Consider the following 21970-nt stretch of genomic DNA (forward strand, 5'->3'; position numbering starts at 1 on the left):
ATGCTATAGGTGACAAATTAAGTGAGCATCTTCTATAAATGTACATAATCAGGATGAGCTGGTATATTATGGAAAACTAATTTTGTAAGAGGTTACACTGTGTTTATACAGATAAAAAATATGCTACAGTGTGTGCTGCTTGAATAATGTGCTTTGAAGCTGTCCCCATTGCTTCTGCCAGGTTAAATTGACTCTTCAAATTGAAGCTAATACCATATGCAAACTGGTGTGCTGCCCTGGCCGATTTTTATAATGTAAACACTGGCAAATATAAATGTGTATTTTAGGGCAAACACAAAATTAGTAAAGCTGGCCATATAATTATGGATTGCTACCTGAAATGGCAAAACATTTGATTCATCTCTGATTGTATTAAACTCAGAGAGGAATAGATACCTGCCACACACAGCACAACTTTTAAAAGATTCCAGCAGGAAATGTCTGATCCATATTATTTTGACCAACAATCTATTGAAAGTCAATTGATCTGACATTTTTGGCAAATCAATTTTCAGCAGTTAAATCGAATTTGCAGAGAATCCAATTGGGAAATCTATTAGTGTGTGGGTACCATTATACATGTATATTGCAATACTGAGCACAGCTTTTTTGTATTTTTATTTTTTAAAGCATACTTACAGTTTAAGAGTGTCTGTGGTCTACACAATATGTAATCTACAACCTGAAGGAAACACAGAATTGCATCTTTAAGTGGACCTGAACTGGCACTTGCACAGGACAGTAGGAAAACATAGAGAAGTGCACCCTGTATGTATTCAGAGAGTTTAGCCTGTTTAATTACCCATCAAGTTGTAATTTGATCTCTCTTCTGTGTCACCTGACTGCCAAGGCAGATAAGGCAGATAAGCTCATTTGAAAGTACAGAATGTTAACAATATGTCTGCTTCCTGAATCAGGAAGTAGAAACAGTGCAGATTTATTTTAGGATTTGTATCAGCTGTAGCAAATAAATGTTTTTTTTGTTTAAAGGTTATTATGCTGTTGCTTATCTTTTACAGCAGAGAGGAAGTTCTTAGTTCAGGTCCGCTTTAAAGGCCCAGAAGAAAATAGAAGGTGAGCGGGTTATCCCTGCTATAACTGGTTAGTATAAATTCCAGCAAAGATAGACCTGTGTGAGGAAGAATAATTAGTCAGTAATTCTCCATCCTCGCTTCCATATATAAATAGGCCTGACTTAATGAGTCTTCAGTACTGCACCTGATTGGTGATGAATATATGTGCTAATGTTGTGTGGTACTATTAGGCCCTGTTCATACAGACAGCAGTGCCAAGTGGTGTAACAACTCTGTATCACTGCTGACCGTAGTGGAGTGGTGTAGGCAGCCCCATGCAATGCCAGGAAGTGTGACTGCCTGTCTCCATCACTTAAGAATGCACTAGGATGCATTTCTACATGCCGCTGCAGTGCACTGCAGGTAGTGTGGACAGAGCTAGTACACTGAAAGAGGATTCATTTTAGAGTGAAGTGACCCTTAAATTAAACCTGAGACAAATGTGTGGAAAGGATTTTTAATTACATGGGGCATCTTTCAGCCTCCTGTAGTCCATCAGCCCCTTTGCCGTCCTCCTGTCTCCTCTGAGGTGCTCCTGTGAAGTCTCAACTGGGCAGCAGATTTGTGCACATTCATGGTCCCGGCCGCGGCACCACTCAATAGTGCTCCCGTGACCAGGAGCTTTCTGCATTAGTGCAGCTGCAGCCTTGATTAACTGCATATGTGCAGATCGCTCCCGTGTATGGGAGTGCCATTGGGTACAGCACGTAGCCGGGACCATGCGTGCACAGTAGTCCCTGACAGTGGTGATCGGAAGGACGGGTAGTAGACGGACTACAGGGGGCTGGAGAAAGCCTCGGGTAAGTAAAAATAATTACATCAAAAATCTAAAATACATGCCTTTTATAAGACAACTGTAAAATAATATGTACATATGAGAAAAATATGCATGTGCTCAGCGTCACCCCCAATGTTATTGGTGTTACTTTTCCCGCTCCCTGTCGTCGTTTTTATTTCCAGGGTAACAGCCGTATTAACAAAACAGAGTTGATTTACCAGTATAAACAAACAAAAAAAAACATGAAAATGGTGACAGGAAAACTCATGCCAAAAGGTCAGAGGTCACACTGTACATATACATATGTTCATACATATGTATTCCGGTACAGTTCAGTGCGTCCCGGCTCATTTTCTGAACTATAATGACAGCCACACAGTGAAAGGAGGAGTGGGATTATGAAGGAGAGGGCGGAGATGGGAGGCAACAGGGCAGACAAGGAGGGAAGGGCTCTGCCTCTTCCTCTTGTCATATATAATCTTGTCGGAGATGTTACCAGCCCTATACGGGGACCAGCAGAGGCAGCAAGAGGACACTGACCCTGCAGACAGGTATGTAAACCTTCTAGGCACCTTGAGGCGCCCAATGCTAGATGTGTATTTTCACCCGGCACAGTGATTGGCCTGATGAAGTTAGTTAGATCTCACGAAACGCGTTGCCTTGTGCTCAATAAATTATTTTTCTTACTGTACCGTAAGTGAATTCTTGTCTGAGGTAAGCCATCTCAAGTTGTTTTTATATTCAGCTTCTTAATACTTTTGGGCACCTCTCCACCGCGTGTTGTTAATATCACCCTTCCCAGAGGGGAGTCCTTCCCGGGCCCCTCGGTTCCAGGTGTGTGTGTGTGTGTGTGTGTGTGTGTGTGTATGTGTGTGTGTGTGTGTGTGTGTATTTTACTCATGGACAAACGTACCTCAGACATATATACAGTATATGTAATATAGATTTACATTTTTTTTCCTTAATTTTACAATTGTCAATGATAGTAATCTTTAAACCCAAGCAAGTTTTATGCAAATCTGAACTTGGCCACACAGAGCTTTACCTATATGCATAGGACAGTCACCACCTCTTTGCTCACATTGTGATGGCATGCCCTGCCTAACTTCCATACAGCCCATCAGTTTTGGCTGATGAGGAAGAAGGTTGGTGGACCTGATGTGGGGAGAGGTGGAACTGACCATTGCATCCAGGTAAAGCTCTGTGTGCTGCTGCGTACCTCCCAACTTTTTGAGATGAGAAAAAGGGGCACTTAAGCCACGCCCATGTCACACCCCAGACCACGCCCCACCACACCCCTAGTCACGAATGCAATAAAGATTTCATAAGAAAAATATGTTGTATTATAATTCAAACCACACTGGTCCTTTCTATCCTGGTTTATTTTCCTTCATATTAACATTTTAAAATTAGTAATATATCAATTTAAAGGATGGGAATAAAGCTTAGAGTCAATCAAACACATTTTTAGTATAGAAATGTATATATTTACATAGAAAGAGGGACAAATGAGGAGGAAAGAGGGACAGAGGGATAGGGCTCCCAAAAAGGGACTGTCCCTCCGAAAGAGGGACAGTTGGGAGCTATGCTGCTGGTCAGTTACATAGAGCTACACACAGGGTTACTAGTGCTACACTATAGTAATGCAGATCAGATAACTGATGGATCAGTGCTAACATGGGGATATGTTTACTTAACTTTTTTTCCTCACTACGGAGACTGTTTAAGCAAGCAGCAGTTTATGACAGTTTTTCTATTTCAAATTACCTCCAGGGAATACATATTTTTGTGTGACTTGGGTTCAAGGATGCTTTTATCCCATTTTCCTTTATATGCAGTAGCAGTAAATGAGCCATATGTAGAGTTTTCAGGCAAAGTACAAGTTTTATTAGATAAGAAAACACTGCAAGGAAAAACTGTTTACAAAGTACAGTAGATTTATACTTCTATTTGCAATGCCTGCTTAGTTCAAATCAAATGGCTTTCCTACATCACTGTGCATCCATCCATCCTCCATGCTGGCTGCATTCCAAACACCAGACAGACCAGCTCAAATGCCCACACCTTCCTGCACACCTCTGCAGGGAAATAATGGATTTCATTCCTCACTGGAGACAAGCCGTCCTGAGGTGAAAATAAACCCATGAGATAAACAATTGTATCTATAAAGCTAATCTGAAATTGTGCTTTCCAGGAATTCTATATTCTTATTTTGGCACGGGCATTGAATGCATTGGTTGTTGTGGCTTTCATTGCTCAAGTGCTGTCCATTCAAATAAATAGAAGTGCTTTTTAAACGACGGCTAAGGCTTGTCACATTTGTCATGTAAGTGCCGCTACATGTGGCATCCAGGATCTGCTAAGTTTGATGTTTCCATGTCCCCCTAAGGGGCTTAAAATGCGACAGAACGATGGAATTGGCACCAGCGGCGTCCCTACCATTGGGCGCAGGGGGGCGTGGCGCCCCAGGTGACTGACACTCAAGGGGGTGTCGCCACGACCCCCCATGGAAGGGGAAGAGCAGCGCTAGAAGGAGGGGTGGGGGACAGTGGCGGGGATAGGGGACAGACCCCCCCCTCCCTCACCTTAGTCCCCTCCTTTTGCCTCTCTTCCCCGCTGCCCGCCCGGAACCCCCCAGGTGTTGAAATCCCCGCAGCCCACTGCGGGGACTGCCTCCCGGAGGCAGAGCAGGACTACGGGAAGATGGCTGCGGAAGCCCTGTACTGGAGACTATTTGTGTCTCCAGTACAGGGCTTCGGGCGCCATCTTCCCGTAGCCCTGCACTCTGCTTGTCAGCGTGGGAGATTTACACTGGCTGCAGGAGGATCGTCGCTGGAGGATCATCGGGGAGCTGCGCGTCAGAGGGCGGCCAGGTGAGTGAATTTTTTTTTCTTTTACAGGTTTATTTTCTGGTGAATGCTGCGCACATAACGATTCTTTTCTGGTGGATGCTGCGCACATAACGATTATTTTCTGGTTAATGCTGCGCACATAACAATTATTTTCTGGTGAATGCTGCGCACATAGTGATTATTTTCTGGTGAATGCTGTGCACATAACGATTATTTTCTGGTGAATGCTGTGCACGTAGCGATTATTTTCTGGTGAATGCTGCGCACATAACGATTATTTTCTGGTGAATGCTGCGCACATAGCGATTATTTTCTGGTGAATGCTGCACACATAACGATTATTTTCTGGTGAATGCTGCGCACATAACGATTATTTTCTGGTGAATGCTGCGCACATATCGATTATTTTCTGGTGAATGCTGCGCACATAACGATTATTTTCTGGTGAATGCTGCGCACATAGCGATTATTTTCTGGTGAATGCTGCGCACATAATGATTATTTTCTGGTGAATGCTTACCACATAGCGATTATTTTCTGGTGAATGCTGCCCACATAACGATTATTTGCTGGTGAAAGGCTGCCCACTTTACGATTTCTGGTGAAATGCTGCTCTCTTTACGATTATTTTATGGTGAAATGCTGCTCTTTACGATTATTTAATGGTGAAATTCTGCTCTCTTTACGATTATTTTATGGTGAAATGCTGCCCACTTTAGGATTATTTTATGGTGAAATGCTGCTCTCTTTATGATTATTTTAGGGTGAAATTCTGCCCACTTTACGATTATTTTAATGTGAAATGCTGCCTACTTTACGATTTCTGGTGAAATGCTGCTCTCTTTACGATTATTTTATGGCGAAATGCTGCTCTCTTTACGATTATTTTCTGGTGAAATTCTGCTCTCTTTACGATTAATTTCTGGTGAAATGCTGCCCACTTTACAATTAATTTCTGGTGAAATGCTGCCCACTTTACGATTTCTGGTGAAATGCTGCCCACTTTACGATTTCTGGTGAAATGCTTTACTATACAGGGAGCACCAATACCTGGCATTACCCACCGTGGCTCACTTAGTATGCCACACTCACTCCTTTTTTTTTGGGGGGGGGGGAAGGGAGTTGGGAGGGGGTGGTGGTGGTGGGTGGGGTGTCTTATAATAACCAGCACCGGGTGTCAAACGCCCTAGGTACGCCACTGATTGGCACCAAACGTTTTTCTGCTTGGTTGCAGAAAAGCGTTTAGCACCCACTAAATGAGATGCTGGCAGAAGCCTTTGTGAATCAGCCCTTAATTTTGAAGATCTAGGTTTGAAGCTTTATCTGTCATATCTGAAGTGTATGATGGCAGTTTTCTCTTATGTCTATTCAACTGCCAGAAGCGTTTCTCTCAACCACATATGAGTTTTGGTCTCTTCCACTGACATACAAAGAAATTGTAATTTACAGCCCTGGATTAATAACCCTTATAATAAGAAAATTGAATCCAGACTTGTTGTAAGTGGTGTACGGTACATAACATAACCATGTTTATCTCATAATATTACATGTCACTAAATAATATTTCTGTGTGGTGAGTTCAAATCTCTTGTGAAAGATTAGCAGCTACCAAATAACATACAGTGGCTTGCAAAAGTATTCGGCCCCCTTGAAGTTTTCCACATTTTGTCATATTACTGCCACAATCCTGAATCAATTTTATTGGAATTCCACGTGATAGACCAATACAAAGTGGTGTACACGTGAGAAGTGGAAAGAAAATCATACATGAATCCAAACATTTTTTACAAATCAATAACTGCAAAGTGGGGTGTGAGTAATTATTCAGCCCCCTTTGGTTTGAGTGCAGTAAATTGCCCATAGACATTGCCTGATGAGTGCTAATGACTAAATAGAGTGCACATGTGTGTAAACTAATGTCAGTACAAATACAGCTGCTCTGTGACGGCCTCAGAGGTTGTCTAAGAGAATCTTGGGAGCAACAACAGCATGAAGTCCAAAGAACACACCAGACAGGTCAGGGATAAAGTTATTGAGAAATTTAAAGCAGGCTTAGGCTACAAAAAGATTTCCAAAGCCTTGAACATCCCACTGAGCACTAAGCGATCATTCAGAAATGGAAAGAGTATGGCACAACTGTAAACCTACCAAGACAAGGCCGTCCACCTAAACTCACAGGCCGAACAAGGAGAGTGCTAATCAGAAATGCACTTAAGAGGCCCATATTGACTCTGGACGAGCTGCAGCTCAGGTGGGGGAATCTGTCCATAGGACAACTGTTAGTAGTGCACTGCACAAAGTTGGCTCTTATGGAAGAGTGACAAGAAGAAAGCCATTGTTAACAGAAAAGCATAAGAAGTCCCATTTGGAGTTTGCCACAAGTCATGTGGGGGACACAGCAAACATGTGTAAGAAGGTACTCTGGTCGGATGAGACCAAAATAGAACTTTTTGGCCAAAATGCAAAACGCTATGTGTGGCAGAAAACTAACAATGCACATCACTCAGAACACACCATCCCGACTTTCAAATATGGTGGTGGCAGCATCATGCTCTGGGGTTGCTTCTCTTCAGCAAGGACAGGGAAGCTGGTCAAAGTTGATAGGAAGATGGATGGAGCCAAATACAGGGCAATCTTGGAAGAAAACCTCTTGGAGTATGCAAAAGACTTGAGACTGGGGCAGAGGTTCACCTTCCAGCAGGACAACGGCCCTAAACATAAAGCCAGGGCAACAATGGAATGGTTTAAAACAAAACATATCCATGTGTTAGAATGGCCCAGTCAAAGTCCAGATCTAAGTCCAATTTAGAATCTGTGTCAAGATCTGAAAACTGCTGTTCACAAACGCTGTCCATCTAATCTGACTGAGCTGGAGCTGTTTTGCAAAGAAGAATGGACAAGGATTTCAGTCTCTAGATGTGCAAAGCTGGTAGAGACATACCCTATAAGACTGGCAGCTGTAATTGCAGCAAAATGTGGTTCTACAAAGTATTGACCCAGAGGGCTGAATAATTACGCACACCCCAAATGTTTAGAATAATGTATGATTTTCGTTCCACTTCTCACGTGTATACCACTTTGTATTGGTCTTTCACGTGGAATTCCAATAAAATTGATTCATGTTTGTGGCAGTAATGTGACAAAATGTGGAAAACTTTAAGGGGGCCGAATACTTTTGCAAGCCACTGTACCTGTTGTTTAAACCATGTAGCTGTTTCACACCCGAGTTGGATCATCCACAAGGCAACTTATGGAGGCTTATGGAGGCTGAGCCCTCTGGGGTGCCGGGAGATGCGGGGCGGCAGAACTTGTGCAGGAGAGGAGGGAGGAGGCAGTGTAACTGTGGCGCAGTAAGCCTGTGTGGAGGCAGGTTGCCTGTGGCTGTGGCGGGTTTACAATGGTGCGGTGGTAGAGCAGGATTGGCCAAGTGAGTCATAGAGGGGTGGCTGCGTTGAAGTGATTGTGCTCAGGGCAGATGCTGGCCGCAGGGAAATAATATCAGCTACCAAAATGTTAATATTTCTCAATCTCTCTTTCTAAGAAAGTGTCTGAATCAAACTGTTTGAATGAGCAATGAGAGACACAGAAAAAACTCCTTGATTAACAACTTTATAGAGTTACTAGCTGATGGCCCGGCGTTGCCCCGGTATGTATTTGGCTGGTGTTGGCTCTGACCACTTTTTGTAACTCTAACACACAATTATTCCATTACTCAATGACCACGTTTGTGAGCTTTGCGGTCTTTGGCATCAATAATTTGCATTGAAATGAATCAAATCTTATTGCCTGTTTGTGGCTCCACTCCCTTTTCTGAATTTGAACCCCAGTTACCCAATGACCAACTGTACCAGGTTTGAGGCTTGTGCCATTAACAGTGCAAGAATGGCAGCAATTAAATATTGCCCTTGAAAATCAACGGGTGAATTTTGATTGGCTTTTGTAGGCTCCAGCCACTTTTCTGAATATTAATCCCAGTCACCCAGTGACCAACTGTGCAAAGTTTGAGAACCCTGCCATAAACAGTGCAAGAATGGCTGCAGTTTACATTTTCCCAGTGAAATTTGTATTGGTCTCTGCCCACTTTTTGGTTATGGGGATACATTTAGGAGAGGTGTTGATGAATTTATAACAACACATCCATTTAAGGTACCCATACACTACCCCAATTTCCCGCTGATATACAGCAGATTTGATTTATTTATTTATTGTATTTATAAAGCGTCAACATATTACGCAGCGCTGATCGCTGTGCTTGAATCTGCTGTGAAATCGTTAACACAAATGTTGACCGATCGACTGATATTCATCCAAAATCGATCGATTCAGTCGATTTGTCCAGGTGAAACATTTTGCTCAATCACCGGCAGGTCAGGACAGCGTCATTAGCGGTGTTCAATTCAGTGATGACTGACGCACCAATACATCACATGTCCGCCAGTGCCAGTCCCCAGGTCCATGCTGTCCCTTTCTCTGGCTGGCCTTCTTCTCTATCTCCTCTTCACTTCCTGTCCCATCCTGCGAGAAAGGGAAGTTCAAACAGTAGAGCGCCCTCTACTGTTTGAAATTCGCTCGGACAGGAAGTAAAGAAAAGATGGAGAAGAAGGCCAGCCGGAGAAAGGGACTGCAAGGACCCGGGGACTCACGCTGATAGACATGTGATGTATTGCTGCTTGCCGGGGAGCAGGGGAGGAGAAGCAGGCAGAGGCAGCGGCAGCTCCACAGGTTGTGAATCGATTTCATGCTGAAATCAATTCAAGATCTGTGTGCGGTGTATGGGCAGTGAATAGATCACACTTTGATCAGATTCGATCAGAGAGGGATCTTCTATCTGTTGGTCGATCTGGTGGCAATGGACCAGTGTATGGCAGCCTTAACAGTTCCTTCCACAGACAAAATATATGAACCAGGAAGTGGGTGGAGGAGCCATGCCAGCAATAACTGCAAGAGAGTCCTTACCCTTTGAAAAACTGTCCTTATGTGTTGGATGAAACGATAGAAAAAGCAGTATAAACATGTTGTGCAATGTTTTTAACCACAACAAAATTCTAATCAGAAGATAAACAGAAGCTTAAAACTACAGGGGGACACAATGGGGACAAAAGGAGTCAGAATGGGGAGCAGAATGAGACACAAAGGAGGACAGGAGACACAGGAGGACAGGAAGAGGTACACAGAGGGGCAGTGGTAGGTACAGGGGGGTAGAAGAAGGCATGAGGGCCAGGAGGAGGCACAAAAAAGGACAGAAGGAGGCACAGGGGGACTCTCTGCTGTAATAGGGAGAAGTTATACACACCCTCTCCACGCCCCCTGCAGGCTCTCCTGTGTGTGTATGAGTCACAGACAATGTCTCTGCTCACAGCCAGTGTCTCTGCAGCTAAGGCAACACGTAGGAGTAACATTCCAGCAATCAAATGATATTTGAGAGGAGCCTCTGCAAACATGCACCTGCTCTGATGATGTGTTTCCTGTTTGGCGGCCATCTTCATTGTTTACAAAAACAATGAATAAAACAGTGATTTTATCACCAAGAAAGCAGCGGGGAGTGGCGAAAATGTCACATAGGGGGCTAGGAGAAGACAACAAACAGGCTGGTATGTTTATTTATGTAAGATTTTCACAGTACAGGTTCTCTTTAAAACCCATCTAACATTAAATTAGAGAATTAATTATATGTCTACATACAGTTCTTTGGAGTCTCTATTTAGTCCGCTGGTTGAGAAAAAGTGGACCTGACAAAAAGTCTGTTAGATCTACAATATTACATGGCATTAGTCAGTTGTCATACCCCTCAAGATGGAAATTGTTAACATTAACGAGGTGGTGGGAGGTTTCAACAAAGGTTCAACTATTTGGTGGATGACAAACTCATGTATTTTGTGTTCTCCTCTTTACCAATGTTTAATGTTTGAGCATGCCTCTGTTTGATCAAAGAGCAATTCCAAATATTTCAGCTTCAGAAGGTTTTGTCAAGCTTGAACATCTGGCATCTTGTACTGGATTCTTGGAAGCTACTACAGCAGCAACTTACATCAAAATTGCATTGGAAGGCCACCAAATGTCTGAGGAACATTGTAATATTAGCAAAAAGGGAAAAATGAATGTGTGTAGTGGAATAATTTTATGTTACTTGAAAGGCAATCAAAGAACTCAAATTCACCCCTTTTGTCATGCTCCCTAATATTGTTTTTCTAAATTCCTTTGTTCCCTTGGTTTTTTTGGGCAGTATATCATGTCTGTAAAGACATTCATTCATTCTATCACTGCATCCTCTGCATCAGGTCCAGCTCAGTTTCCAAAAACCCGAGCTGCTTGTTTACTCTGTTGTACTGGTCCAAGTCCCATGCAGCCATATCAATCCCTGCCATGTACTGATGAGGGCCAAAAGTCCGAAACAGGCTTTCTACATGTGGGGTTGGTGTGGCTGTGTAATATTTAAAGCTATAGGCTTTCTATACACCAGCGGTTCTGGATGCTTATCTGGCTTACAGGGGCGAAAAGAGATAATTTGCGTATTCAGTAGTGGTGCATTGTGGGTAACCACAAATGTTCACTTATAGCTGAATTATTGCAAATTTCCTTCTGTTTTAACCACTTGATGACCCAGCCTTTACCCCCCCCCCCCCCTTAAGGACCAGCGCTATTTTTTGTGATCTGTGCTGGGTGGGCTCTGCAGCCCCCAGCACAGATCAGAGGGCACGCAGAGTGATCAAATCGCCCCCCTTTTTCCCCCCCTATGGGGATGATGTGCAGGGGGGGTCTGATCGTTCCTCCTGGCTTGCATGTTGCGGGGGGGCACCTCAAAGCCCCCCTCCGCGGCGAAATTCCCCCCTCCCTCTCCTCCCTCTCACCCCTGGTGATCCGGGCTGCACAGGACGCTATCCGTCCTGTGCAGCCAGTGACAGGCTGTCCCCTGTCACATGGCGGCGATCCCCGGCCGCTTATTGGCCGGGGATCACCGATCTGCCTTAAGGCGCTGCTGCGCAGCAGCGCCGTACAATGTAAACAAAGGAGACAAATGTCTTCTACGTTTACATTTAGTCTACGAGCCGCAATCAGCGGCTCGCAGGCTATTCACGGAGACCCGCTCCGTGATCTAACAGGAAACGGCCGCTCGCGCGAGCGGCCTTTCCTGATTAATTAGGGAGGCACCTGGCGACGCACATCTGCGTCGCTGGTCCTCCAGCTACCACTTTGCCGCCGCACGGTATGAGTGTGCGGTCGGCAAGTGGTTAAGAAGGCAAATTTCACCAAGCATAGTTTATTAGTAGGAAAGCTTTTCGGTCTCTTTTATCCCCCTATACATTCTTAGTGGTTTGGGTCACCCCAAGCTGCTTGGGACACTGTAAGATATGAGTAAGTGTGCCCATACATGGTACAATTTTTCATTTTTTTTTTCGATTAGATAATTTAGTTCAATTATTCTGTTAGATCGAATATAAAGATTTTCCCAGCATGTCCGATCTGATTTTTCTCGAAAAAACGGGATAATCGTTCGAATTTCTTGATCGAAAAAAAAACATTTCAACTTTCATTCGATTCGATTTAGATCGAATAAAGGGGGTAATCATTTTTATTGTACCATGTATGGCCATCATAAAAGCAGAATGGAATAATTTTCAAATCATGTAAACCTTACAGTAACTGAAAATACCAGAAAGACAAGATAGTGTTCTTTTAAAAATATATACTTATGTTGAATATGATGCCAAAAACATTTTTTTTTAGTTTGGAAAGGGGCATGTTTATGTTTACTGCTGTGCTGTATTACCTCTTCTTTTAATAACACTGCTTGAAATGTGTTCCTGGCTTCATATTCAAAATAAAAAACTTTCTATAATATAAAAATGTAAAATTTCAAAGTTTCAGTTTTTCACATTTTTAACTATTTAAAATGTATTATAAGGCCTAAATAATATAAAAATAATTTATTCTGTTTTATTCACATTGCAACCCAACACTTTTTAGAGACAAATTTGCTCCTTTTACCCCTTCCCTCCCCTTTCTATCCTACAGTCAGATATGCATGTCTGTGCAGACAATACTTTACAGATTACAAATATAGATTATTTTCGACCGTTATGTAAAATATATACTTTATTGCCTTTGTAAACAGTTTGCCCAGAAAACTAGGACAAAATAAAAAATGTATGCGTGCAACAATAGGGATGGTCAGAAGATTTCCAAGGAATACGGATTTCAAGTTTCCAAATGGAAATGGGCTTATTGCAGCAGTAATCAGAAATCAGCCTCAGAAATCGGCATTTCACGGTAATATCGCATTGCTGCAACTCGGAAATGTTAGCCCAATCACAGAGTTCGGAAGCATTAGACCAATTACAGGCTGCAGAATTTTTCTGTGGAAATCAGAAAACCACAGATTTGAAACCAATCACAAGACTGAGCAAAACTCAGTAGTCTTGTGGGTGGGCTAAAATTTCCGTGGTATTCCGATTTCTGTGGTAATTGCATTTTCTGATTGATCCAACACTACTGAGTATTTACAAATTTTGAGTGTTGTGATTGGCCTAAAATCAGAAAATTTAGGCCAATCACAGGACTCAGAAATACTCTCAGCAGTATTAGACAAATCAGAGAATTTTAGACCAATCAAAAGAGTTTTACCTAGTCTTGTGATTGGTCTAAAATTTCTGCGGTATTCAAATTCTCACAGAAAAATTCGGCAGCCTGTGATTGGCCCAATGCTTCCGAGTATTTAATCAGAGAATTGGGTAATGTATCAAGGATGTTGGCATAATAGCGGATATCCGCCGAATGTAACGGATTCCGCAAAACAACTTTATTTTTAAATTACATAACTTCATTAACAAGTAACAAAAATCTAAAAAAAAACTTTCCACAGAAATCGGTAATTGCTGTCGGAAATTCAGATTTCCACGGAAATCGGCGGAATTGGTAATCTGCATTTTCGGTAATTGGAATTTCCACAGAATAGGAAATCTGCATTTCCGACCATCCCTATGCGACAATAACCTTTGGAAATGCTGAAAAAATACTATTTCTGTAGCTTGTTTAATGATGAATTCTACAGTGCCTTTTTGGTAACATGTGTTATTTATAATATGTAGTGCTGAAATAGATTCTATTTTATAAAAAATGACATTTTACATATGAATATTTCATTTTTATGTTTTTGAGCTGACAGTGCAGAAACTGGTAATCTTGAATAATGGTTTACTGGTTGCTGCAAGAGATTGCCTAACTACTTATACAATGAATGTCTGAAGTAGTTAAATGTACAGAATTCTGTTCGCTGACTTTCTCTAGGGTCTAGTTCACAGTGCTCAGTTGCATTGCAGAATAACTCTGCATGTCAGCTTACTGCCCATACAATCCCATGGGGCTGTTCACAGTACTGCATTGTAACGGATCACGTTATTCTAACTCGCTACATGCAGGCTTTGAATTAAAATCTATGTTTAGTCTCCATTGCAGTAAATAGCACCAGTTCAATAGCACCCTTACACCATGTATTGGCTTCTAATTCTTTTCAGGTGAGCAGTTACTTCATTCAACTTCAAGTCTGACTGTCTAATCTGTATTGATAAAGTACTAGTTTAATAACCCCTGCGATGAAAAAAAAAATGATAGAAGGGCACACGACAAGTTCTAAGTAGTATACTTCCCAATGTCTTGAAAAAGAGGGATACCTCTAATCACATCCCAACCACACCTATAGTTATGCATACCACAAAGAATTCATGAGCAAAAAACTGTTTTATAGTTCATACCATACTCGCTCTTTCTGTCATTGTTAGTTTTCCTTCATATTAACATTTGAAATTAAGAACTATATAAATGTAAAAATGGTTGCGTACTTTAAACATGTTTTCCAGTAGAAAATTACGTAAATTTTTATAGATTTGCACATCAATTATGACAGAGGGATAAATGAAGAAGAAAGGGGGACAGAGGGATTTGAATCCCAAAGAGGTACTGTTCCTTTGCAAATGCACAATTGTGTTCAAACTGAAGGTATCCTAACGTTTGCTTCATAAAATTGTATAGCACAGAATAGTGAGTGAGTCAGCAGCCCAACAAAATGCCTTTATCATTTTACCATGTCCTCATTGTGGCAAGGGGAGCAATGGAGTGTGAGTCTTTAGAAAAATGGTTGCTGCTATAAATTTGTGTAAGGCCAGAAACCCACTAGGAGCGATTTCTAATCGCTAGTGATTTGAAAAAGCTCTTGCTAATGCAATGCTATGGGGTATTTTTATAAAATCACATCACTCAGGTGGGATCACACCCATAGCATTACGTTAGCAAGAGCTTTTTAACCGTGTTGCACCCCATTAGCATTGGAGATCAATGAATGGGAACATAGTTCCCATTTCATTGATCTTAGTCCCCGGTAGAAAGACCGACGGCTTCTTATCAGAAGCCACCATCTTTCTGATAAAAAAAAGTTTCCCGTCCTTCTTATACTTCCTGGAAGCGAGAGCGTTCGCTTCCAGCGCTAAAAAAAATGTTTTGACTGTGGCTATCTTGTGGCCAAATAGTAAAACTACATCTACATATATTTTTTTATGAAATAAACACACATTACTACATTTAAAATTAACTGTTTACCTCCCACACCCAAAATTACCCAAATAAAATTTTTAATGAAAAAAAAATTACAATTAAAAAAACAAAACATAATAGTTACCTACGGGTCTAAACTTTTTAAATATGCATGTGAAGATGGTATATTATGAACATTTTTTAAAATTATAAGCTTGTAAATAGTGATGGAGGCAAAACTGAAAAAATGCACCTTTATTTCCAAATAAAATATTGGTGCCATATGTCAGGAATATAGCCGCTAGTTATGAGGCTGATAATGTTAAGGATAATAACAGAACATATTTCTGTCCTGTTTCTGTCTACTGGGTAAAACCTCAGATGTGTATTGTGCTTGGGAGTAATTGGTCACCTGGCTAGAGTAAACTGAAGTCTAATGTAATTCTGTATGTAGATGTCCATTACCTCTGCCCCATTGTCCAGCAGGGGAAACTGTGTCTACTGCTAATTAGCTGCCAATTGAGGAAGAATAGGCTGGTCGGCATGGCTTTTGAGTCTGGTGTCAGCCATTGTCCCATTATACAAGGCAAGCCTGCCAGAGTCTTGGGGACAGGGGGAAGCTGACACCTGAATGTTTGAAATGTATTTAACAGCCCACTGGAAATGATTGAAGGGGTGAAGTCCTTTTGATACCATTTTCTACCTGTGGAAATTAAATTATTGGTGGAGGTGCAAACTATATCCTTATCTTTGATCAGCTAGGAAATCCTGTCAACAATGGGGTTGTCACCTGTAACTTGGACTAGGGAAATCTTTTCATGTATGTGGATGTTAGATCTCTGGAAATCAAATTATGACTGAGGATGTAATTAAATCTAGGTCCCCCCCATCCACACAGGCTTACAGCTTCGAGGCAAATATTTCATTATAAAAACCAGGGGACAGCTACCTCAAATCAGTCCCCTCCTGACGGTAGCGGCAGCTGGTCTCCTGGCCTAAGCTAGTGGACTCCTGGTCTAACCAGAATTGTGTCCGTCCACGAAAGTCCAAGGTTCTTCTATCTGGATTCCTGTATTTTGGTAAGCAAATTGCTTGGTGTGTATCTTTGTAACCTCTTATTTTTGTGACTTTTATCCTTGTAACTTTTTACTTTGTTTTTGTAATCTTTTGTATATATTCTGTTCTGCATTGTTCCACCTTTTTCCCTGGAATATTAAATTATTATTTAATAAGCTTGACTTCTGCCGTACTAAACTAACACTCATAGCCTAGAAGAGATTGAAGTGTGTATAAGTCCATGCCTATTTGTATGCTTGAGCAACACTACCATATGAAATTGTAATTGCATTGTGTGTGGGGGCGTTTGTCATACGTTGGCCTAAAGCGTGCAGCTGACCCAACGTACAAAAAACGCCAGTGCGCGTAGCGACAGCAGAGTGGCTAACAGTATCGTTCGGAACGACTGTTAGTGTTTTTTTTGCTTCACTACAGTGTAAGATTGCAACTGTGTGTGTGTGTGGGTGCGTGGCGTTCCCGTATTCGGCCTAAGCGCAAAGCTGACCCGAATACGAAAACGCGGAGTGTGCGCTGAGGACTCGACAGCAGAGTGGAAGTGTCTAGCGAACCACTAGTGGTGGCAGTGAGAGGTGTTCTGAGGGGTCCCAGCCTTGTTTTAGCTTGACTAAGGCTGCTTCCCCTCTTGATCTGGTCAAACCCGCAGTCGGGAACCGTATATGCAGGCGTGCCGCGGGCCGGTTCCTGACATAATTGGTGGCAGCGGTGGGATCGTTTGGTACATTAGTACGCAGTTTAGCTCGCTATTCTGAGTACTAAAGGCTGGAAGCTTGCTAGAAGCAACTAGCCTACAAAAGTCTACTCAGTGCAGAATCTATATACGTTTTTTTTTGTTCAAAGATACACACTTGGTATTTGCTTTCCCTCCCCCCTTTTTTTTCTTTTTCTTTTGCAACACGATGGCTCAGAAAGCATCCAGCTATGCAAGGCAAAACAAAGAGATACTACTCAACCTGTGTGAGCACAAAGGCATCGAGACGGTGAGCGGCCAGACTAAGGACCAGGTAGTTCGTGCCCTCGAGGAGTATGATGAGGCAGAGCAAGCCCGTGCTTCAACATCAGCGGATGCAGCTCACGACACGCCAGAGGAGGAATCACTCCCGCCACAGGATGCGAGTGGAGACGATGTCCTGGATGATCCACCGAACACAGAGATGACATCTCTGGAAGCTGATCTACAGCTACTAAACTCGGTTGATCCTGAACTGCACCTAAAGCTGATCCTACTGCACCGACAGGCAGAGAAGGAACAAGTGGCACAGCGACTCCAGGCCGAGAGGGAACAAGCTGCATAGCGACTCCAGGCCGAGAGGGACAGACTCCAGGCCGAGAGGGAACAAGCTGCACAGCGACACCAGGCCGAGAGGGAAAGTGCTGAACGGCAACACCAGCTGGAGCTGGCTAAACTTCAGCAGCAGAACCAGTCTGCTGGACCCGCAGAACGCGAAGGTGAGCGAGTCCACAGAATCCCCCTGGATAAGTTCCCCGCTATGGACTAGGACTCTGACATAGACACTTTCCTACAGGGGTTTGAAAGGACTTGTCGGCAGTATGGGGTGCCCCGTGAGCAGTGGGCAAGATACTTCACACCAGGGCTGAGAGGCAAGGCCCTGGAAGCGTTTGTGAGTCTCCCCCAGGAGGAAGAAACAGACTTTGAGGCAATTAAGAAAGCCATTATTGCGCGATACCACCTCACGCCAGAGGTGTATCGAAAACGTTTCAGGACAGTGCAGCGAGGTCCTAATGACAGTTACCTGGCTCATGCGTGCAACCTGCGCACTGCCTTCCAGCAGTGGCTAAAAGGACTGTCAGTGGAAACCTTGGATGCCCTGCAGGAACTGATGATAAAAGACCAGTTCCTCCACACGTGTCCTGTTGATGTCCGGCTGTTTGTGCTGGATCGAGAACCAAAGACAGTGGATGAGGCTGCGGAAATGGCCGATTCCTACACGGCCCATAGAGCACCCGAGTCCCGGAGGACTACTACGCCCAGCTGGAGAGGAGAACAGATTGCTAAACCTGTTTCACCCAGCACCCAGAGGAGGCAAGCACCGCTGTCTCCTGGATTCAGGCAACCAACCACTGACACTCGGAAATGCTTTGTATGTGAAAGGGTGGGTCATATCAGCACGACTTGCCCAGAGAGGAAGAGGGAGGCCCCATAATCCAGTGAGGCCTCCAACCCCCGTGAAGTCCCAACTGCTCTGTGTGCTACCAGGAATGCCACTGGCTATGCAGAGAATCTGCAGCTTGTCACGTTTGGGGGTACAGTTGCCACTGGGCTGAGAGACACTGGAGCAGAAGTGACTCTCATACATCCCCAGCTTGTGAACCCAGAGCAGTACATACCTGGGAAAATTATTGCTGTCAGAGGAATTGGGGGTGTGACCCCAGCAATACCCACCGCCTTGGTCCACCTGGATTGGGGGGGCCGGCAGCGGACTGAAAGAAGTTGGGGTAACTGACAAAATCCCCACCAACGTTTTGCTGGGTACTGACCTGGGACGGTTAGTGGCCCGGTATGAGCCTACTCCAAACCCTGTGGAGCCTGCATCCCCAGCAGAAGTTCAGGACTCTTGCCAGGTGCTGTTTGATAATGCTGTGCAAGTGGGGAGTGCTGGCGAGGCCCCAGGGGCTATGGACTGGGTACTAGGAGCCAGCCCTAGTGATTCTCCAGTGCCTAGGCCTGGAGTAGGACATGTTGATACGGAGAATGCAGAAACTGATGATGTCATTTATGACGCACGGACTATCGAGGCTATCGATGCAGGAACTGTTGATGATACTTGTGAAGTGCTGAGTAGCAATGTGTGTAATGATACCGATAATGTGGATGTTTTCTGTGATGTTCTAAATGTCAATATGTATAAGACGGATAATGTTGATATCATATGTGTTGTGCTACATAATGATGCTTGTCCTGTGGACACTCCATCGGCTGCAGGAGTAACCAGCAATGGTCGCTGGGCTGCAGCAGGTGGACTGTCCACTGAAGGGGCAGATGGCACCAGGCCAGATCTTTCCCCTTCAGATGGTTTCAAGACCAAAGGTGATGTGGTCTACGATATGTGTAAGGTGGGCGCTCCCTCAGCTGCCGTGGTAACCCGCAGCGCTAGCGAGTCTACAGCAGAGGGACTGTCCACTGAAGTGACAAATGTTGCTGGGTCAGCAACCTCCACTTCGGAACCTGGCCCAGAGGGCCCAGGAGCCTCTCCGTCTTCAGCCTTCCTGGAATGTGTGACAGGCAGCACCGAGCTCTCTGGGGCTGTGCGATTTGACAGCAGCCTGGAAGAGCTCAGGGGGCTAGCCAGCAGGTCACCAGCTGGGGGGGCGGGCTGAGAGGGTTCTGGGAAGTTATTCCCTCGGAGCTGTCCAAAGTGGAGATGGCAGACCGGCAGATAATCGTTCCCCAAAGGGACCGAAAGATAGCTCCTGCCACTATAGAGAAAGTGAGTGTAGCGACTGTTGGAACCCTTCCCCAGCTGCAGCACCGTCTCTATGGTTGCGAATTCACGGTCGTCACTGACCCTCATTCCCCTGGTTGGTTACGTCCGGTTGCCAGGGGCAACGACACATTGCAGCAACCTGACCTAGCTTTCCAGTCCTGTAGCTTGGAGCTAAGGAGTTACCCCCCCCAGGCCCGCCCGTCAGTGTTGGCTTTGGCAGGACGATTCGTTAGAATCATCTGCCGGCGCCATCTGGAAGAGGGGGCGTGTCAGGAATATAGCCGCTAGTTATGAGGCTGATAATGTTAAGGATAATAACAGAACATATTTCTGTCCTGTTTCTGTCTACTGGGTAAAACCTCAGGTGTGTATTGTGCTTGGGAGTAATTAGTCACCTGGCCAGAGTAAACTGAAGTCTAATGTAATTCTGTATGTAGATGTCCATTACCTCTGCCCCATTGTCCAGCAGGGGAAACTGTGTCTACTGCTAATTAGCTGCCAATTGAGGAAGAATAGGCTGGTCGGCATGGCTTTTGAGTCTGCTGTCAGCCATTGTCCCATTATACAAGGCAAGCCTGCCAGAGTCTTGGGGACAGGGGGAAGCTGACACCTGAATGTTTGAAATGTATTTGACAGCCTACTGGAAATGATTGAAGGGGTGAAGTCCTTTTGATACCATTTTCTACCTGTGGAAATTAAATTATTGGTGGAGGTGCAAACTATATCCTTATCTTTGATCAGCTAGGAAATCCTGTCAACAATGGGGTTGTCACCTGTAACTTGGACTAGGGAAATCTTTTCATGTATGTGGATGTTAGATCTCTGGAAATCAAATTATGACTGAGGATGTAATTAAATCTAGGTCCCCCCATCCACACAGGCTTACAGCCTCAAGGCGAATATTTCATTATAAAAACCAGGGGACAGCTACCTCAAATCAGTCCCCTCCTGACGGTAGCGGCAGCTGGTCTCCTGGCCCAAGCTAGTGGACTCCTGGTCTAACCAGAATTGTGTCCGTCCACAAAAGTCCAAGGTTCTTCTATCTGGATTCCTGTCTTTTGGTAAGCAAATTGCTTGGTGTGTATCTTTGTAACCTCTTATTTTTGTAACTTTTATCCTTGTAACTTTTTACTTTGTTTTTGTAATCTTTTGTATATATTCTGTTCTGCATTGTTCCACCTTTTTCCCTGGAATATTAAATTATTATTTAATAAGCTTGACTTCTGCCGTACTAAACTAACACTCATAGCCTAGAAGAGATTGAAGTGTGTATAAGTCCATGCCTATTTGTATGCTTGAGCAAAACTACCATATGAAATTGTAATTGCATTGTGTGTGGGGGCCTTTGTCATACGTTGGCCTAAAGCGCGCAGCTGACCCAACGTACGAAAAACGCCAGTGCGAGTAGCGACAGCAGAGTGGCTAACAGTATCGTTCGGAACGACTGTTAGTGGTTTATTTGCTTCACTACAGTGTAAGATTGCAACTGTGTGTGTGTGTGGGTGCGTGGCGTTCCCGTATTCGGCCTAAGCGCAAAGCTGACCCGAATACGAAAACGCGGAGTGCGCGCTGAGGACTCGACAGCAGAGTGGAAGTGTTTGTAGCGAACCGCTAGTGGTGGCAGTGAGAGGTGTTCTGAGGGGTCCCAGCCTTGTTTTAGCTTGACTAAGGCTGCTTCCCCTCTCGATCTGATCAAACCCGCAGTCGGGAACCGTATACGCAGGCGTGCCGCGGGCCGGTTCCTGACACAATACATTGTGATAGGGACATAATTTAAATGGTGTAATAACCGGGACAAATGGGTAAATAAAATACATAGGTTTTAATTATGGAAGCATGTATTATTTTAAAGCTATAATGGCTGAAAACTGAGAAATAATGATTTTTTTCCATTTTTTTCTTAATATTCCTGTGAAAATGCATTAAGAAAAAAAATAATTCTTAGCAAAATGTACCACCCAAAGAAAGCCTAATTGGTGGCAGAAAAAACAAAATATAGATCAATTCATTGTGATAATTAGTGATAACGTTATTGGCGAATTAATGGGAGCTGAAAATTGCTCTGATGCATAAGGTGAAAAATACCCACGGCTTAAATGGTTAAATCACAAAGCGCTCAGAAAATCGCTCCTAGTAGGTTGGCCTAAGAGAGATAGGGATTCTATAGTGGCTGAACTTTCAAGTGAACACAAAGTACATACCAATAGCTGGCTCCATTTATAA

General features: G+C 43.7%; 2 long non-coding RNA genes across 3 annotated transcripts in view; one reads left to right on the forward strand and one right to left on the reverse strand.

The window, feature by feature from the left end:
* LOC137518612 (uncharacterized) overlaps positions 1 to 21970 on the forward strand; it is a 113999-nt gene that overhangs the window by 52176 nt on the left and 39853 nt on the right. For both annotated transcript variants that reach the window (XR_011020860.1, XR_011020859.1), the window contains exon 2: positions 1020 to 1074. This is a non-coding gene — a long non-coding RNA (uncharacterized lncRNA). The remainder of the gene's footprint in view (positions 1 to 1019; positions 1075 to 21970) is intronic.
* The window catches only part of LOC137518614 (uncharacterized), a 221861-nt gene that overhangs the window by 16749 nt on the left and 183142 nt on the right, over positions 1 to 21970 (reverse strand). The window lies entirely within an intron of this gene.

The sequence above is a fragment of the Hyperolius riggenbachi genome, chromosome 5 (assembly GCF_040937935.1).
Source record: "Hyperolius riggenbachi isolate aHypRig1 chromosome 5, aHypRig1.pri, whole genome shotgun sequence".
NCBI lineage: Eukaryota > Metazoa > Chordata > Amphibia > Anura > Hyperoliidae > Hyperolius > Hyperolius riggenbachi.